General features: G+C 40.1%; 1 protein-coding gene across 4 annotated transcripts in view; it reads left to right on the top strand.

The window, feature by feature from the left end:
• Nucleotides 1-14836, top strand: part of TSNARE1 (t-SNARE domain containing 1) — a 460905-nt gene that overhangs the window by 431958 nt on the left and 14111 nt on the right. The window lies entirely within an intron of this gene.

The following is a 14836-nucleotide window of genomic DNA, read 5'->3' as shown; positions in this document are numbered from 1 at the left end:
TTTTGCAAGTGCTCTCTTCACAGAACTTTGTAGCTCTCCGTCATTGGTTATTGCTGCTGTGCTGCCTGCAGAGCTGCTTAAGTTCAGAAATACCTCAGGTATGAACAGAGGGAATGGAAATCTGGAAGGGTGTTGCAGCCTAAAAGGTGTTGGGGTTCAGGAGAGATCTCACAATCTTTTTCCCTCTCAGTCTGAAGCTGATGCATTTACCTCAATGCTGTTTGAGTTACGCTGGTGGTTTCAAGTTATCATCTGGGGTTCCAGTTATTTTGGAAGATGCATAATCATGGGCTTGTGTAGCCATGTGGATTTCTTATGAGTTTTAGTTCTTATTTGGGTAAAGGATCTACACAGAATGAATCAGCAGGAATATAATTTTTTTAATAGAGAAAAAAGAGAACTTCAAAGGTCCAAATCAAGTGTAAAATGTTATAAATCATTGCTGTACAGTGAGAAGGAGACTGTGCTTTTGTACCTTTGAAAATCTTCCTCCCCACACCTAATGTCAACATCATTGCCCTCAGTTGGTCCTCGTTTTGGCTGGAAACAATTAGAGTTTGGAATATCTCTGGGAACAAGATGAGCCTCTCACATTTGTCTGAAATCATTCACCTCTCAGCTGAAGGCTACCCATGGAACAGCTCAAACATGGTTTCATTGCCATCACCTGCCCTAGATTATCTCATATGTAAAAAAGGACAAAAAAACAAAACCAACAAAAAAGCCAGACCAAAAAAAAACCAAAACAAAAACAAAACAACAAAACAAAACAAAAAAATTCTCACTGGTGTCTGGAAATTAAACCCAACAGGTTTAACATTTTGGGAGAAGACCTAGAAATGCCTTAATTTTAGGACACCATAGCTTTTTCCAGTGTTAGAGCAGATCCATGGCTATGTAGACAATATATAGTGAAGTTTACCAGCCAAACCACTTGGTGGTGGAGTCTCCATCTCTGGAAGTGCTCAAAAACATCTGGCTGTGGCATTGAGGACATGGCTTAATGGTGATCATGGTGGTGGGGCTGGGTTGATAGCTGGATCTGATCATCTTAAAGGTCTTTTTCAGCTTTAATGGTTCTGTGATTCTGTTCCATTGACTTGATTGATCCTGCAGTTGCCAGTTCCGTCTGCAGACAGCAGCATGAAAATTGGAAACTTTAACTCTCATTGTGTATCTGCCTGTTTAAAAGTGCACTCTCTCTTAGCAGAACAGATTGTTCAGCTCTTTCCCCTTCTCCAGTCTCTCAAAACAGGACAGAGAACGTGGGGATCTAAGCTGGGACATCAAGAGAGGCAGAGCTATGAGGTTAATTAAGACTGTAAGTTGTCATACTAAATGGATTCAAGGATTACATTATAAAAGACTTTAGAAGCTCTCCCAAGATAAATCAGAAGGGGAGATAGAACAAGAATCAAAAGTTAGTTTTGTCTTTATTACCTTGGCCTTACATTTCTGCCCACAAACACCTCATGCTGTGGTGTGCAGGTGGAGTATTGATTTTACTGGGTAGCTGTGGTGGGATCCTTGACCCAGCACATGGTAGGACTCCACAGCCTGCAAAAACCATCCCTGAGCACAGTGGTAGCACCTGAACTCACCCCAGTCTCTTTTGCATGGACACAAAGCAGGCTGAAGTGATGGGTTATGAGAGATGATGCATGAAAAGGAGGGGAAAATGAAAAATGGGGAGGAAGGACGTCTTTCATGGTTGAGAGAAAAGTTTTGTTCCAGATCCCTGTTCAATGTATGAATGGTGTGTCTTATTTCACATCCTCAGTCATATCCTCCCCATTTCACATCCTGAATTTGATCTGCTAATTTATGTAGTTTGGGTAAAATTGCCTATACACATTTGCATATATAAGTGCACATATTTCATCTGTGAAGAAGAAAGTGTTATCAAAACTCAAGAAATTCATGAGTGATTAATTTCTCACCTAAGGTCGTACAAGACTTTGTGCTCTCTCAAAGTCACTAAAACCTTTGAGAGGCACAAAGAATTTATCCCCTGGCACCTCTCCAGACAATATCAGCAGCACAGCCACAATCATTGGTACCTTTAACCATCAAGGCCTTCCAGGAATGGAGATGAGGCCACTGATTTGCTTTGGAGAGGCTGCAAAGTGACTGCCACCAAATTGAACCTTCCAGCACTGAGAAGCTGAAACCATTTTCATCTCAATCTCTGCAGCAAGGGTCCTGTTGAGCATCTTTAGAAAAAAGTGCTGCTAAGTTTCTCCTAACCTGCTTCCCTGGCAGGAGACAGATGAAAGAACCATCGCTTTATATGAAGACATCTTTGAAGGCTTTTGTTAGCAGGTGGAACCTCCTGTTGGTGGTAGGGTCTCGACTGCTGTGCTCCCAAACTCTGCTGTAATGGATTCACTTTTAAAGGGATTTTCTCACAGTTCATGCTGGCTTGAGTTGTTCTTTTTTGTGAGAGCTGTAATGGATGACACAGTCTGAGACCAGAGCCTGTGTGGTCCTTGATAGTCAGCAGTGCTCCCTTGAAGATGCTGGTAGGTCCAGTTCTAGGGGTCAAAAGAACAGCAGAATGGTTTGGGGTTGAAGGGATCTCAAAGATTATCCAGTTCCAATCCCTGCCATGGGCAGGGACACCTTCCACCAGACCACTTGCCCAGAGCTCCATCCAGCCTGGCCTCAAACATTTTCCACTCCTTGAGTGCTGTCAGATTGCTGCTGTGACCACTGTTGCAGTGCCCAACAACCCTCTGAGTGAAATTTTCCTAATATTCAACTGTGGTGGTTTGACAGGAAATACGTTTTCTGGGATGCTGTGGTCAGGCCAATGGGTGCTCAGATTTTAATATTGGCACCTAATGTGGCCATTGGGACATTGGATCCGACTCTGAGAACACGGGGTTAAAAGCAGGGCTCTCCCCTGGGAGGCTCTCTTGGATTCTGGTGGGGAAACAGCTCAGGCCTTGCCTGCCCGGCTGCTGCGGCTGGGCAGGGGAGGGGAAGCCATGCGCCCGGGTGAGTTAGGCCTGGGCCCTGAGGAGGGAAGGGTGAAGGAGCACCAAGAGACATCGGGCAGCCACCCCCCCCCAGGAGAGAGAGAGAGAGAGAGCCAGTGCCTGTGCCTGTGCCACCTTGAAATGTGATAGCAGCCGGCTGAGAAGAAGAAGAAGGTGCGAAGGTGCGGGGGGCATTGTGGTGAGAAGGTGCCCGGCAGGGCAGCGTGGGAGTCCTGGACAGGCAGAGACTGAGATTTTTAACTCTTTTCTTGGATGATGGAAACCTTAAAAATGCTGATCCTCCTGGAGCTGAATGAGAAGAGAGATAGAGATGAAATAAGAGGAAATGGGCCACGAGAGAAGAATCTTAGGTGGGAGGAGGTGATGGAGTGGCCTTTGGCTGGGCTTTTCTTGTATAGCCATGGACAGAACCATTTTTTTCCTGTGACACAGAGACTGCATTTAGGGGGAGGCAATGGCTCGGAGCCAAGGGAGTGCAGTGATGTTATGGGAATGCATGAACAGAGACAACGGGTGAGGAGGGTGGTTGGTGCCCCCAATCTTCAGTGGAGGAGAAGATCTCTGTTCTTGAGACTCCTTGGCCCCAGGGGGTGAATCTGGGGGGGACAGGTGTCCCAAAGGTGAGACTGTGCTCTATTTGGAACGGGACAAAGCACCCTTAAAAGGAAAACTCTAGAAGCAGCTCTGGTCCATGGGCAGTGGTGAGAGCACTGGGCATGGAAGGAAGAGGTCACGATGGCAAATGGTCTCTGGGCGGTGCCACGTGTGACATGGAAACACACGAGGCTTCAACTGTGTTTCCTGGGGAAGCCTATGGTACAAGAAGGACTCCTCACTCCTTCATGAACTGAGAATTGATTATCAAAAGGGTGGTGATGGACTGAGAGTTGGTGATCTGAGGGATGGATGTATTGGAAATTTGGTGGGGAGGAGGAGATGTATTTGTGAAGTTTTCATTTTCCTTGTGAGTTTCTTTTTTTTTCTTTCCCTTGTAGTTGAGTTAATAATTTTTTTTTTTTTTATTTCTAAGTGGGAGCCTGCTTTGCTTATTCCTGGTCACATCTTACAGCAGAAACCAGGGAGAGGGTATTCTCATGGGGGCACTGCCATTGTGCCAGTGTCAAACCATGACACCAACCTAAATCTCCCCTGACACAAGTTCAGAACATTCTGTCAGGTCCTGTCACTGATCACCAGAGAGAAGAGAACAGTGAGAAAGCTGCAGACCACAGCTGGGCAGCATGAGTCTTAAACAACATAAAACCACCAATCTTAAGTCACACCTGGACCATGATAATCTGTGAAAAGAGCAAGGAAGCCCCTTTGCTCTGGCTCTCCATCAGTGACACTGTGAGCAGCCACTGCAAAATGCTTCTGCTGTCCCTGCCCAGGGAGGAGAGTCCAGAGCACTGACAGGGAAGCACCAGGCCAATAATGAGTCCTGTATTGAGCAATTAAATTCAATGAAATGTGAACAGTGATATTGAAATCACAAGTAGCCTCCTGCAAACATCAAAAGGAACTTGCCATGACTGTGAAAGGCACCTCAGCCTCTCCACACAAAGAGAGGGACTGGTTTATTTTTAACGCAGCCTTGACAAAACGAATATATTGGAATCTGTAACTTCCACTGGCAAGTGGCTCCTCCAACAGGGAGTAAAGAACCCCCTAAAGGCACATCCCATCGAGTTATATCTGACACCCAGGGAGAGGCAATGAGCCTTCAGCAGCCAGGCTGCAAAGCAAGATGAGCCTCGTAAAAGGGGAACAGCCAGCTGTGCACTTAGGGCTAATCCTAATTGGAACCTAACAGGAGAGGAATTCTGTGGCATTTGGATTTAAACAGGCTGCCCCCAAAAAATGTGTGGCATGGTGTGGCAAAGCACCTAAAAAAGAGACAAAGAGAACTGTCATGTCTGAATGAAGAACTTTGAATTTAGTGCTTGACTTGCAGTGTTGTCTGGTGATATTTTAAAAAGAAATAATACCTGACAGATGGAGATTACCACTTTTCCACATATATTCAACATAAATTTAATCAATTAAGAAAAAGAATCACATGATTCAACAACAAAGCAGGAGCATGTTTTATGTGAAATGAGTATAAATTATCTATACAAAGATATAGAACTTTAAAAGGAGTAAAATATTTAAAAATTAAACTATTGTTAGCAAAGATAAAGATTAATATTTCTTCTATAATTTATTTCACCTCTCTTTTGTGTATATTCTGGTATGATATAAATTTCCCTCATCTAAGGAACATGACATTAGGCACAGAATGGTGAGTGGCCATTGAAATGAACAATCATTTCTCCCTCTCATTTTACCATGTGGTCACAGGTCTAATTTACTGCACATCACTCAAACCAAAAATGTAAAGTTAATCTCTTCTTTGGGAGCATCCATGTCTCACTTAACCACTGCATATCAAGAGCACCCCTTTTATGTAGGATCACCCTTTTTTGATCAGATTTTATGAATGAGGACCCAAAGTGCGGAGATGTTTTTGTCAAAAGTGATTGGTGACATTTGGATGCTGAATTACTCCCACTTACAGCCTGTTTTATTCTGAGAGATGAGCTATAGGCAGCCTGTACGCTCACCACAGGTCTTACCAGCAGATGTGCATTCCCAGAAGTCTTGCAGAGATACCCAAGTCTTTGGGTGGTTGTTTCCCTGTGAAAGTCAAGGGAGGCGCGGAAGAGGTATTGCCTTTGCCTGCACTTCCTGAGAGCTTGTGGATGAAGACAGGATCAACTGTATGGATCATGCAGGCAACATTTCTAAAGAATTTTAAATTTCTGAAGAATTTAGAAGTGAACATCGTTATGCTTATAGTAAACACAGGCAAATCCAGCCCTGTATCTATTTTTCACATGAATGACCAAAGCAATATTCTGGGTGCCACTGCCAGTATCAGTCCCCTGTTTGAAAAATGGCTACATTATAATCTCTCAGCAAGGCATCTGAAGAATATTTTAGGGCTGTGGATAAAAAAGAGCAAAGTTTAATCAGTTTACTGAGTTTGCATCTCTGTATGAGGTGATCTGTGGTAATCAGCAAGCAAAAAATGACCCTCATTGAAAGGGAGGCAGAGATGCACAGGATGTTTCAAGCATTTCTGGCAGCGAGTCATTCTGGGTAAGCTCATTTAAATGGTTATGTGCCCCCTTATGGCCTCATCAATGAGGCTATTAAAGCTAAGGTTATTTCCAGCAATGGATACACTTGCACATTGCAAACTTGGGAGAAGAAGAGAAGAAGAGAATAATAATAATAAAAAAAAAAGAAGTCAGCAAAACAGAGAGAAAAAGGAGTAGGGAAAAAAAAAACCTAAAAAAACACAGGATTTTGACAAAGCCAATTCTTTCCTACTGCTGTTCAGAGATAACCAGTGATGGAACATCCACGATAAACTGTGTGACAATGGAGATAAATCCTTGGGGAGCGGAAATTAAAGCTTGAAATAAATGTAGGCGACTGCAGCATAGAAAGGTGGGAACACTGTGCTGTCTAATTATAGGATAAATACATGCAAAACAAATGGTACTAAAGCACATGGGTCACTGTCTTCAACAGCTGTTGCAGTAGAATTTTGAGCTTTATATTATCCACTTCCGTGATGAAAAGTGAATTCTGTCATCTGCTCATCTTACAGCTCTTGGTGAGCCATTTGAACTCCTTGTGGCTCAAAATGCCTGTAAGGAGTCTTAAACTCTGTTTTACATTCATCATCTGATACCCAAAAGACAACAAAATTCCCCTGGGATGAAAGCTTGTGTATGTAATTCCCTAACTCAAGCGAAGTTTTATTAACAGCTCACTGTACCTGGAGTGAGACATTGGTTGTGAGAGCAGGAGTGTGGCAGAGTTCTTCTGTCCTCTGTTGAAACAGAGGTTATTATTTCTAGGTTTAAGAATTTTGCCTTTTCAAACTCCTTTGATCATTAAAATAGTTGAATTTGTAGCTTTTCCTTGCGCTGTGACTCCCATTCTGGTTTAGAATGATTTTATGTAATTTCTGAATCGCTCATGCCTGCATCAAATCTTGTGAGAGCCAGGTATAAGGGTGAATAAAGAAAAATAATAATTTAAAATAAGAATATATACAAACTTCTCAAGACCTGAAGGTGTAAAATTATCTTTAAGGCCATTGTGCTGCCACAGTGCAGTTGGGATGCTGTGGAGAGAGGTTCCTGTCTGGCTGAGGTGCTGTGGTGAAGTAATTTGTCTGGTTTTGTTGTAAATGTATCCCACTTCAGGACTTTCACCTCTCCCCTCTTCCTAGAACGTTATTGATTTACTAATGCTCTTACTCTTCAGCCCATAACCTCCTTGGCTTCAGTTAGGCTGGAATCACAGGAGAGGAGCATCCCTGAGCTGTGGTGCAGATATTTGGTATAAAATGAAGATTACTTTAGATAGATAAAAATACTTCCTCTCTCATCTTGGCCAAACTGTACTTTCATACTAATTTCTAATTCCCAAAGTAGGGGTTTAAAACAATTAATAGTGAAAGTATGATATCCTCTCAATTTTTAAAAGTATTTTAGGATGAATTTTGATAGCATTATTATCCACGCCTCTAGGAACTACTCTACTAAAACCTGAAATGCATCACAGGGCAGTGCAGTGAGTTTCACAGTCCAGATGTGAATTTATATGTGGGATTTGTCAGTCATTTGGAATACAGCTTTTCAATTTACTCCTACTCCATAATTCTATATAATTCTGGACCAAGTCTGAGTTATAAATCGACTTTGGTAAAATGTGATTATTTTGCATGCTTTTAACTACATTACTATGTCATTGCATTTGCATAATAAACCTCCCAATCTTTTCCTCTTGTTTGGGAGAATATTTTCCTCTTACCAGTCATTCTCACCATATCTTCACCTCATTCTCATTTGGACTCTAAATGTTTGTCCTGACATTTCAAATTTTACATTTTCCATTGTTACAAATTCTCACCATATTCCAAAATCACTAAGGCAAGTTAACTACATTAAATTTTAATGTTTCTTCCCATGAGTCAGTCCCTCAGTTTTGTTTCAGTACTTGTTGTCCTTCCTTGTTGACTTTTGTGCGTCTACTTTTTTTGTAAAGAAAAGTGATCTGAACTTTAAAACAAATCCCTTGGGCTGGATGGTCATTGTGGGCTCATTCCTATTGAACTATTCTATTCTATTCTATTCTATTCTATTCTATTCTATTCTATTCTATTCTATTCTATTCCATTCCATTCCATTCCATTCCATTCCATTCCATTTTTTAGCATGTCATTATCTTTCCAAGTGAAACTTTTCTCTCAGTCTTGGATTTGGCTCACAAATAAAAGTTGATCTGAGGTTTTTACTGATGTGGAGCTGCAAAGAAGTCATGGAATGGCTGATTTGCCTTCTTAATTCTTAACAAATTGCAGGAATTTCCTCCTGCTGACACTCACCTGTGTGTCCTGGCTTCAAGAACCAATGGCACAATTCCTTCCTTTCTTTTTAACCTTTTGTGATGCTCCAATGCCTTGAGTGGTGAGCACCACAACTTCAGCTGATTTGTAGTGCTCTGGGGTAATTTGTGGCCATTTGTCATTTCTGAACAGCTTTTCAACTGAGTAAAGTATTCAAAAGAAATCCTGAATCTTTCATATTTTTTGGAAGTTTGGTCAGGTCTGCACTTGGTGCTTTAGGTGCCACAGTACCTTGGAAAACCTTACCTTTAGCAAGATTTCTGCTGAAAACTGATGTGTTGGCTGGTACATAGCCCCATGGCTGAGTGCTCACAGCATATCAAGACAACTTCAAAAGCCCCAGCCCTGCAGAAAAAAACCCCAAAAAAAACAGCTGAAAGCAATTAGATGAAAGGAATTTCATAACTTTTCTATGACAACAACCTTTGGTATTCTTAGTACATTTTTATTTTGAGCAGTGAGTCACACAAATGCAGTGAGAAACAACAAGGAGGACGTCAAGTTCCATTACTGTAGCTCGATGGTGGATGACAAGGGCATCTGGTTGATGGAACAGAACAGAAAATTGCACTTTGTCTGGCAATTAGGGGAACAAAACGGAAAAAATTGTCACTGTCTTATTTCTGTTTAACTTCAAAAAGTACATATAATTCTGCCTGGGGAAGTTCTGTAGGTGGCTGCCTGCCTTGTAGTCCTGCTGAAACATCAATTTGTGTTCAAAGTGGAGAAGTAAACTGGGCGATGAAATATTCATCCGACTAAATTTCTGACTTCTTTTGTTGTTGTTGTTTTGCTTAAAAAAAACAAAATAGGAAAAAAGAAAAAAGTCCCATTGCTGACTGGCTTCAGCAAGGGTGTTGATGTAAGCATTCATGACAGAAGATTGTTTTTTAATGAACTTTGCAGCTGGTTGGTGTTTGGTGCCAGAAGGACTGAGTGATGCTGTGGACACAAGAAATGAACTCCTTTTTTTTTTTTTTTTCCAGAAAAAGCTGAACTTATGTGCATCTTCTAAAAGATCTAAAACAACCCAGAGATCCCTATCCTGTGCTCCACTAAGGCTGATCACAGTGCCTGCAATCCTGAGTCTTTCATATTTTTTGGGAAGCTTGCTCAGGTCTGCACTTGGTGCTTTAGGTGACAAAGTACCTAAAGCTAAAGTATCTGCAGCTACCAGAATAGGGATAAAAAAGATAGTAATTTTGTGACACAGTTTTTCCATCTTTACAAGATTTCTGTCTCAATAGTCAAAAGGGAATTTGAATGAGTTATCCCAAAAAGTTTCAATTCAAGCTGTAAAAAATGGGTTTTTTTCTCTCCTTTCTCTTGATTTTTTTTTTTGGGGTGTGAGATTTTGAAAAAAAATGTGACTTTCTTCTCTGAACACAAACTAAATCCAGCCCATTACCAACTGGATTTAATGTTAAAATCCAAGGAGTTTTTATTTATTCCCACAAAGGGAGTTGAATTCCAAAGTCTTCCACGCTGTGCCAAGGTGGAGGTCACAGAGAGCACAGTCTGCTGTGATGAAACTACACAGAGCAGTAGCAGCAGCAGAACTGGGTGAATTGGGACCCAAATTACATAGATTATACATTTCCTGTACTTTCTCAGGTTTCTAATTCCATTATTAAAATGTTCAGCATTATCACTTAATTGTTCCTAACGACTTCATACATAACAAACCACTGTTAAAACAGAAAATTAGACTGTCTGTTCTCTCCGCCTTCCAAATGTTTTATGAAAAGAAGAGGAAAGCACCCCACAATTTGCATTTATTTATAGCCTTTAAGGAAACCCAGTGAGTCACACCACATCTTCACCCAGCAGGATTTGAAGGTTTTCCATTAGGATAAAAGACATTTCCAGATTGTTCACTAGGAGGGAGGTCAGTTGCTGGACTCAGCAGGGTGGTGGTCCTGGCACCAAGTCTGTCAGAGTTCAAGAAAGGTGTGGACAAATCTTTGAGTCAGATGGATTAGTTTTAATATGGGTCCCTTCCAACTTGAGATAGTTCACGATCCTAAATCAATTTTGGGGTCAGTACCTCTTGGCAGAACATCACTGAAGCTTTTTTGATAATTCTAAGTGCTCTATATTGTATAACACTTTAGTGAGACTTGGACTTTCCAGTTTGTCTCTTCAGGCTTCATGAGGTCCTTCTGCATTTTGTTGCCCATCCCAAAAGCAAGAGTAGAAAGAAAGGGAGTTCTATTCCTCAGAGATAAGGCAAGAGCCCAACTTCCCAGTGAGTTTTCATTTATGTTTGGACATGGCTTGTATAATTTGTAGACCATGTGGTTTCAAAATTGTAGAACTTGTGTTTGAGAGACAGTAGGTTTGGATTAAATAAGGGAAAATTTTTTTTTATTCAGAGGGTGGTGAGCTGTGGCTGCCCCATCCCTGAAAGTGTCCAAGGCCAGGTCGGATGGGGCTTGGAGCAACCTGGGATGGTGGAAGGTGTCCCTGCCCATGGCAGGGGGTGGAATGAGATGAGCCTTAAGGTCCCTTCCAACACAAACCATTCTGATTCTCTTATTCTGTGAACATAGTTCATATTTAGAGTCCATGAGCAGAAAAATGCAAAGGTTCAAGGCTTCATGGCACAGTGTGAGCAGGGCTAGAAAGCAAGAGAAAGTAGCAGAGCCAGGACTGTCCCCTTCAAATGAGCTGTCATTTCCACAAAGGCACTGCTACCATTGTGACACTAGGGGCTGTGACAGAGGTTTTCCTTTCAAGCCATCTCTTCTGAGGTCTCATCCCCAAATATGATATGAAGGAACTGCAGTAGAAGACTTTTAAATGCAAATAGGAGAAGGGAAATGGCATAAGGCAGGAGGAGATGGGTGTGCTGGTGATGGAATATTTAGGGTTTTTTTTCTAGAATTTTTTATGGTTATGTTGAAATGTGATGTTCTTCTGATGTTGAGGGTAGCCCATGTGGTTCTGAATTTTTCAAGGGATAATTTGCTTCAGCAAACTGTCCTTTTTTCTCTCTTCCTTTACATTAAGAAGTGTGATTTTATAGAGTTTGGAAATCCCTCTATTCACTCAAGAAACAGATTCTACAAAGTGTAGATCTTTCACTGGCAGTCCTTTAAAACAAAACAAGCAAACAAACAAATAAGAATCCAAAGAGAAAAGCATTAAGCAAAAAGATTGGCATTAATAGGAATTTCTGTCCTCCTGATTGCAAAGTTTAGAAAATGAGAATCCACAAAATTACACAAACATGTTTTGCATTTCCAGAGCTAATTAGTGCATACTGGAGGGGAGAAAATTACACCAACTTCTAAACAGAAATGTTAATTGTCAGCCTTTGTTTTTCAAGGCAGTAAGTGTACCCTGGCATTTCTGCCTTCTCAATCCCTGCATAAGGAGAGGGAAGGAAATCTATTTCCCCATTCATCTTCAAGTCCTTTATTAAGACATCCTCTGTAATGACTACCCCCCTCCAAAAAAAAAAAAAAAATAGCCTGAGCTACAAATTATATTTATGTGTGTTTTGATTTCAAACTCTGTGAGTAGTGAGTCAGAAGTCCTCGAGTTTCCAAAACACTGTTGTATGTTAAAGGATTATATTAAAGCCTTTGTATGGTTTTCTGACTATACTTCAAAGTATTTTGGATGTGATATTTTGAATTTGACCTTTTCTTTACTGGATTTGGGATTCCTATGTGTCCTTTTTTAATTACCCAGAAGAAACCTCAAGCCTGGAGCATATAATTTTGTCAATGAGGTTTGCAGAGATTCCCATGAGACATATTTTCTCACATTTTCAGTTATCCCAAATTTAAATAGTCTATGTAAAAAATGTTTCTTCAACAGTATTTCTATACCATAGAAACACAAACCATGAATATCTATGAAATTTCAACACATAAGAGAACTTAGGTTTATGTGAAGAATATATATATAAAAAATATCATTTTAGTGAGAAAATGCAGAGTATCCACATGGATTGCAATTGCTTTTTTGTAGTCATACAGATTTTTCCTCCAAAAAAGAACAGTCTTGATGCATTTGTATTCTTGGATTTCTGGGATATTTCTCTCTTGCCTCATAGAAATATAACACCACTGCAAAACACAGCTCTGAGAGTACCTCAGAGATCTGAATATTTGCTAAAATATAACTGAAATGATGAAATATCAAAAATTTGTGAATTCTTTTTTAATGCTTTCCTTTGGGCACCAACCAATTTTGAATAGAGAAAGACAAATACTACCATAATAATAAACAAAATCCCTACATAAGCAGAAACAGTGAGTTTCATAACAAACAATCAGATGGCTCCCAAGTCATTAAAAAGGTTATTACATTTGGAGGTAAAGGAAATCTCTGTTTCTGTTTTCCCAAAGCATTTATTTCATGCAAGGGCAAATATTTTCTGTCAGCATTTTGAAACTTATTCATGGTACACTATTTACATTTATCATTGTTATCCTTGCATCATTTTTTACTCACAGAAGAAGTGTGAAATGAGGCTCATGAAAACTTTTACCTTTGAATAAAATGTTGACAGTTTTAAATGATTGAAAGACATAGATTTATAGAAAGTACTGTATCCACATCTACATTTAAAAGGCCAAATTAATCCTACTTGTAATTAAATCAAGGCTTAGGCTCTGTATCAAATGTTGCAGTGCATTTCCCTTGGATGGATGGATGGATGGATGGATGGATGGATGGATGGATGGATGGATGGATGGATGGATGGATGTGACCCAAGTTCTTTTATTTATAATGTCTCTGTGCTGACTTTTAAATATTGCTATAAAACAACAGAAGTAATTTCAAACACTGTAGAAAGCAAATATTAGACTCCCTAGGCCTAATTCTCATTAACTTTAACACCAATTTACACCATTCTTGCAGTGCACTGGGGCCATAAACTGAATTACATTAAGCATAAAATGTTTCTAATGTGAGAACCAGACCCAGTGTGTTTGCAGCAGTTTTACAACCAACTTCCCAAAGACGGTGCAACCCTTTCCAGTTTCCTAACAGAGGGTTCATCATGGCTGTTTTCTCACTTTCAACTTGGAAGAGCTTCTTCCTTTCAATTTGCACAGTGTTGGATTAGCTAGAAAAGTTTAAAAAAAATCCCCTCCCCCCCCAAAAAAAAAAAACAAAAAACCAAGTATAAAAACAAGTAGGTGCATTGCTAGAATATCCCATCCCTGTGTACAGCTGATCCATCTCAATTACTTCTCAATTACTGGGTAAAACCTGACCAAAACAGGCCTGGCCACACAGGAAGAAAGAAAAAAAAAAACCTCTAAACATATAAACAAGGTAATTCCAGTCAAAATCTCAAGTGTGTTAAATAAAAGGAAAATTTAATATAAGAACTGATAATGTTCTAAGAATAAAATTTTATGTCATGGCTGGCATGACCTGCTAGGTTCATCAAAAAACTTCCAATGGTACAGCCACAAGTGGATCTAATTTTCTCACACAGACATTCAAATCTGACATAGATCTACAGATAGTTTGGGAAATACAATTTGAAATACACATAAACATTTTAACACATTTCCATTTATTATTCCTTGCAGTTAAAATTCCGTAGAAATCCAATATGAAATCTGTGCTTTGTTGGAAACATCCAGTTCTGCCTTTTTAAAATACTGAGCTATTGCAGAGAGTGATGAATAATAATGAAAATAAAAACTCTACATTAATTATAATTTTCTTCATAAGGAATTCAGATGGAGGATTAAAATAACAAGAGATTTTCTCAATAAAGGAATTAATGCTCTGAGAACACATTCACAGAACATTGTTTTTTATGATACACTGATGGACACTGGGAGATAGAACAAATAGAGGAAAGTCACTGATTAAATAAATATTTAATATGTTTAATGGATTCACAGTTTTTGTAGAACAAGGTAATACACAGAGTGTTTTATCAAGAGCACACATTAAATATTTTGCATGTTGTGTACCCTTGCAGAAGGAAAACTGAGCTGCTGCAGGTGCTTAACCCTGGGTGATGCAGTCCCAGAATTGGTGCAGGAATATCAGCAGGCAGAATTATCTGCAGTGCTACACTGAATGATGCAGCCACTCTGCATCAGGGCTCCCTAGAATGGGGTCCCTAGCAATCCCCAGAGGGTAAAAACCTGCCACAGGCCTTTTGGGACAAATTAAACTTTACCCTGTGAAGCGGAAAGCAAATGCATGGATGGAAGGAATGGTATTTATGGAAGTAAAGTCAAGGAAAGACAGGAAGGTGAGACAGGAATCACACAATGTTTTGGGTGAGGCAACAAAACTATGAAATGGCAGATTTGGGAAACATTAAACCATGTAACAACCACAATGGAAATGGAGTAATGATCCTTTAGCCCTGTGG

The sequence above is a fragment of the Molothrus aeneus genome, chromosome 1, assembly GCF_037042795.1.
Source record: "Molothrus aeneus isolate 106 chromosome 1, BPBGC_Maene_1.0, whole genome shotgun sequence".
NCBI lineage: Eukaryota > Metazoa > Chordata > Aves > Passeriformes > Icteridae > Molothrus > Molothrus aeneus.
The sequence above is the reverse complement of the archived record's forward strand: the minus strand, read 5'-3'. Positions and strand labels throughout refer to the sequence as shown.